Source organism: Macrobrachium rosenbergii, chromosome 32 (assembly GCF_040412425.1).
Source record: "Macrobrachium rosenbergii isolate ZJJX-2024 chromosome 32, ASM4041242v1, whole genome shotgun sequence".
Lineage (NCBI taxonomy): Eukaryota > Metazoa > Arthropoda > Malacostraca > Decapoda > Palaemonidae > Macrobrachium > Macrobrachium rosenbergii.
Genome location: NC_089772.1, coordinates 3,692,759 through 3,698,384, shown reverse-complemented (window position 1 = coordinate 3,698,384; position 5,626 = coordinate 3,692,759).

Genomic DNA, 5,626 nt, shown 5'->3' with positions numbered 1-5,626 from the left:
TCAGTATTAAAAGTTTCAACTAAAGGGAACTAACTTGAAAAATAGTCAAGGAACCTGAAGTCACTCATAGGGCACTTCTACATTGGATGGGGTGTCACAGGAGCCTATTTTTCGATATATTTCAGCACTTTCCCGTCAAATCTTGATGTCAAAATGGCAATGTTTGTGTCAAATTTAAGTCTCTCATGTTTAAAATCATGATTAGACCAATTTTGCCGCCATTATTGAAATTTTGATATCAAATTTGACGTCAGTGCTGGAAAGATCAGAGAACAGTCTGTGTGAGACCTTTAAAAATACTAAGTTATTTTAGTCAAATCAGTATTAAAGAAAATTGAGTCAGTTTTATATATAAATACACCTGATAATGGAGATAAAATAGCCGTATCAATTAATATTTACAAGTAAAATGATCTACTCAGCTTTCAAAGTCAAGAATTCTGTCAGGTAGAGAGTCAATGTCAGATGGCTAAGACGTTCGAGAATATTTATCTTCGTTACCGTCTTTTGCTTAGATGTTCCCTGTTTTCTATGAGGGTTGTCTATGACTCATTTTCTAGTTGAGAACACGTTAGAGGAACTCTTTCGATTTCGAAATCTCAAAGAAAACGGAAAGCAGAATGCCAGAGTGTATGTTTACGCCCAGTAGATTTCTTCCAAGTTATCCACAGAGGAGCTGGACTTGGGAGAATTTTGGCCTTTATGCTTCGAGATGAAATTCTGGCGGTAAAAGTCTACGGGTTTGAACACTCCATGTTTCATTAGACCCTACAGGTCAAGCAAGCATTTGCCTTGGTACGAAAACAGGCCCTTCAGAGCAAAAGTAAGCTAAGGCTTGTCTCGTTGGTAACTTGACCACGCCCATCTTGGGAGACTCTGTCCTTACGTTTTCTTTGACATTTGAAAGGGTCTATACAACACACAAAACTGGAGGACATTTGGGAAAACAAGTATTTATGAGGCTTTTTCCCATCTCGGCCAATCAGCTGTCAGCTTAGAAAACTTACGCTCTTTGGGTCGGCTTCAAAGTTGGTACCCGACTGGCTGTATACATCCTGCTGGTGGCATTCCTCCCTTCGGGGCATTGCAATGCTGGCTCCAAGGAGGAAAAAAAAAAAAATGTATTATCACGAGTACCCTCCCCTACCTTTGAAGTTATTTCTTGGATTCCAATAAAAGACTGTCCGGTTATCTAATAGTTTTTATTTCCTCTCTATATTCTACAGTTTTTTACATTACGTCATCAACTATGACGTCACAACCTTACTATGCATGGCTTATGTAAATGGAATAATGACGTCACAACCTAACATTGAGAATTGGAATGACGTCACAACTTGACTCCCATACATGGCTTTAGTGAATGGAATAATGACGTCAAAACCAATGACGTCACAACTTTGACTACATTTTCTGAATGGAATGACGTCACAACCTTGACTACAAATTTTGTGAACGGAATAATGACGTCACCCTATGACGTCATAAATCCATTCATGACCACCTACAGGCGCCAGTTCTCTGACATCATTTAGCAGTACTTCTACGCTAGCCTTATTCTCTAACCATTCTAATGGACTGTTTCCCATCGATAATCTTGAGTTTTATGGAACAGTCCTTATCAATTTTTTACCTATATTCTCGTAAGTTCTAATTTTTTAAAAATTTACTTAGGTCTAGTCTATTGCCTAAAACTGGTATAATCAAATATTTGATTTTAGCCTCAATAGAAACTTATTTTAGCTTTTCTAAGCAATGTTGAGTTTAATTTTTAAAAATCCTTTTAAAAAGTCTCAAGTACCATTCATAAAAGTCATTGTGACTTTGGTATTAGCTTATGGAGATCTTTTAAGTCTTTGAGCCTGAGAGAGAGAGAGAGAGAGAGAGAGAGAGAGAGAGAGAGAGAGAGAGAGAGAGAGAGAGAGAGAGAGAGAGAGAGACCAGACTTTGAGAGAGAGAGAGAGAGAGAGAGAGAGAGAGAGAGAGAGAGAGAGAGAGAGAGAGAGACACTTTACAAGAAATATTAGCAAGAGATGAAACAAATAATACGAGAGTGAGAGAGAGAGTTTTAACACAAACAATGAATATTATGCAATATTGTAGAGAGAGAGAGAGAGAGAGACTACAAAGAAATATTAGAGAGAGAGAGAGAGAGAGAGAGAGAGAGAGAGAGAGAGAGAGTTTTACCAGACTAGAAAGAAATATTAGAGAGAAATAGAGAGAGAGAGAGAGAGAGAGAGAGAGTTTTAAAGACTTTAAAAAACTAAAGAAATATTACAAAATATTTAGAGAGAGAGAAACATGGGTTTAAAAAACACACACAACATATTTATTCACAAAAGAAAAAACCTGAAACTCCTGCAAACGAAACTAACAATGTACTTGGCACAAAACATCCAAATCTCTTCTTCGTATTCCAGACAAACTCATTCTGCCTTTGCAAACACTCTCAGAAAAGAAGAATAAACATGACTCAAAAATGGTAGTTACTTGGTGAAATGTACTTACATTATAGAGATAGTAAATAATAATTATGTAAAAGAGCACATCTTACGGCTTTATCGAGTATTTTGGCCAATCACGCGCTTTACTTTGTACCAACATAATCCCCAATAACTTTATATTGTTTGGTTAAAACAAAACTACCCCAAGGAAGTGTTAGCCATGATATTTATCCAAGTTAAATTTGCACTGCAGTTGATAAATTCAATTTCCCATTATAAACATTATTTTAAACCTTTATATGAAATGGCCCCCTAGTGCTAGAAAGACTTAGGAGACAATTTTCAGTCCCGTTCTGTGAGATGAAAATCAACAATAGACTATGAAGAGGCATCTACATGAAAGTACCAAGCAAAAAGGGTAGGTCCCCATTACAAACATTCTTCTAACTCTTTATATGAAATGGGACCCGCTAGTGCTAGAAACATTTCAGATACAAATGTCAGTCTGGTTTTGCATAAGGAAAATCAGCAATACGGCATCTTTATACAGTGGCATTTACATGCAAGTACCAAGCAACTAAGGACTTTTTATATATGTTCATGGACCTAAGAGGGTATCTGACAGTGTTTTCAGGAACCAAAAGGGTACTGGCCTCTGTACAGGCGAGGGCACTATTATTAACAGAAACTTTAGGAAAGGCAATTATTATTATTATTATTATTATTATTATTATTATTATTATTATTATTATTATTATTATTATTATTATTATTATTATTAAAAGATGTCCCTATTCATATGGAACAAGCCCACTGACTTGAAATTCAAGTTTCCCCAGAATGGGGTGTTCATTTGAAATCATAGTCTTGGCAGATGCCACAAAGGAATACAAAAATGAAGGCACCCACCTGGGAGCTGCTATATGGGCAGGACCTGGTCTCAACAGCAGAGACAGGCAGAGGAAGAGGCCTGGATTTGAAGTGGAATGGAGAAGAATGAAATCAGTGTCTGTGCAACCAAGTTTGTGGGTGAATGTAAAAGGACAAAGTGAAAATATCTGGCCAAAAAATGGCTGTGATGATGCTGCGTGTAGAGAGGTTTCGCAGGGAATGAAATAACATGAATCGAAGGTAAAAAGAATTTTTGCAGGAGATGCTTTGGACCCGTGACGCTACAAAAAAACAGACAAGACCACAGAGATTTGACAGGTGACGAGAATGGAAGGGGTGGGGGGAGGAATTAAGCCCAAAAATGATTAGGATTGGTAACGACAAAATGGCTGGATGAAGGCAAGCACATATGAATACCGGACAAAATTCAGACAGGAAATGCAACAGACGAGCTTCGAAAGAACTCAATATGCATCTTAAACGTGTTCAGCAGAAACCAGATACAAAACTAAATAAGATAATACTGAGGATGAGACTAAGTTCACACTTATGATGAACTGCATTTTCATTAGAGGTTATCTTCTGAACTCTATTATGAATCCTTCAATGGTCATAGGCAAAACACAGTTTGAGAGAGAGAGAGAGAGAGAGAGAGAGAGAGAGAGAGAGAGAGAGAGAGAGAGAGAGAGAGAGAGAACAAACAATGTTAAATCAGTTCAATCCTTCAATGATCCTAATGGTCCTAGCAAAGCCTAGTTCATGAGAGAGAGAGAGAGAGAGAGAGAGAGAGAGAGAGAGAGAGAGAGAGAGAGAAAACAAACAATGTTAAATCATTAATCCTTCAATGGTCCTAAGCAAAACCTAGTTCATGAGAGAGAGAGAGAGAGAGAGAGAGAGAGAGAGAGAGAGAGAGAGAGAGAGAGAGAGAGAGAGAGAGAGAGAGAGAACTGAAATCCTTCAATGAAACAAGATTAATGGTTAAATCATTAATCCTTCAATGGTCCTAAGCAAAACCTAGTTCATGATGAGAAGAGAGAGAGAGAGAGAGAGAGAGAGAGAGAGAGAGAGAGAGAGAGAGAGAGAGAGAGAGAGAGAGAGAGAGAGCAAACAATGTTAAATCATTAAATGTCCTAAGCAAATAGTTCATGAGAGATGAATGTCCTTCAATGGTCCAATGTTAAATCATTAATCCTTCAAAAGCAAAACCTAGTTCATTCTGAGAGAAGAGAGAGAGAGAGAGAGAGAGAGAGAGAGAGAGAGAGAGAGAGAGAAATGTTAAATCATGAATGTTAAATCATTAATCCTTCAATGCTCAAGCAAAACCTAGTTCAAGAGAGAGAGAGAGAGAGAGAGAGAAGAGAGAGAGAGAGAGAAAAGCAAACAATGTTAAATCATTAATCCTTCAATGGTCCTAAAGAGAAGAGAGAGAGAGAGAGAGAGAGAGAGAGAGAGAGAGAGAGAGAGAGAGAGAGAAACAAACAATGTTAAATCATTAATCCTTCAATGGTCCTAAGCAAAAACCTAGTTCATGAGAGAGAGAGAGAGAGAGAGAGAGAGAGAGAGAGTTAGAGAGAAATCATTTGAATCCTTCAATGAAGCAAAGAGTTCAGAGAGAGAAGAGAGAGAGAGAGAGAGAGAGATAGAGAGAACTAACAATGTTAAATCACTTAATCCTTCAATGGTCCTAATCATTAAAACCTAGTTCATGAGAGAGAGAGAGAGAGAGAGAGAGAGAGAGAGAGAGAGAGAGAGAGAGAGAAGAGAAACAGAGAGAAAAACAATGTTAAATCATTAATCCTTCAATGGTCCTAATAAAACCTAGTTCATGAGAGAGAGAGAGAGAGAGAGAGAGAGAGAGAGAGAGAGAGAGAGAGAGAGAGAGAGAGAGAACAAACAATGTTAAATCATTAATCCTTCAATGGTCCTATGCAAACCTAGTTCATGAATAGAGAGAGAGAGAGAGAGAGAGAGAGAGAGAGAGAGAGAGAGAGAGAGAGAGAGAGAAGAACAAACAATGTTAAATCATGAATCCTTCAATGGTCCTATGCAAAACCTAGTTCATGAATGAGAGAGAGAGAGAGAGAGAGAGAGAGAGAGAGAGAGAGAGAGAGAGAAGAGAGAGAGAGAGAGAATAAAAATGTTAAATCACGAATCCCTCAATGGTCCTATGGTCCTGCAAAACCTAGTTCATGAGAGAGAGAGAGAGAGAGAGAGAGAGAGAGAGAGAGAGAGAGAGAGAGAAGAGAGAGAGAGAGAACAAACAATGTTAAATCATTAATCCTTCAATGGTC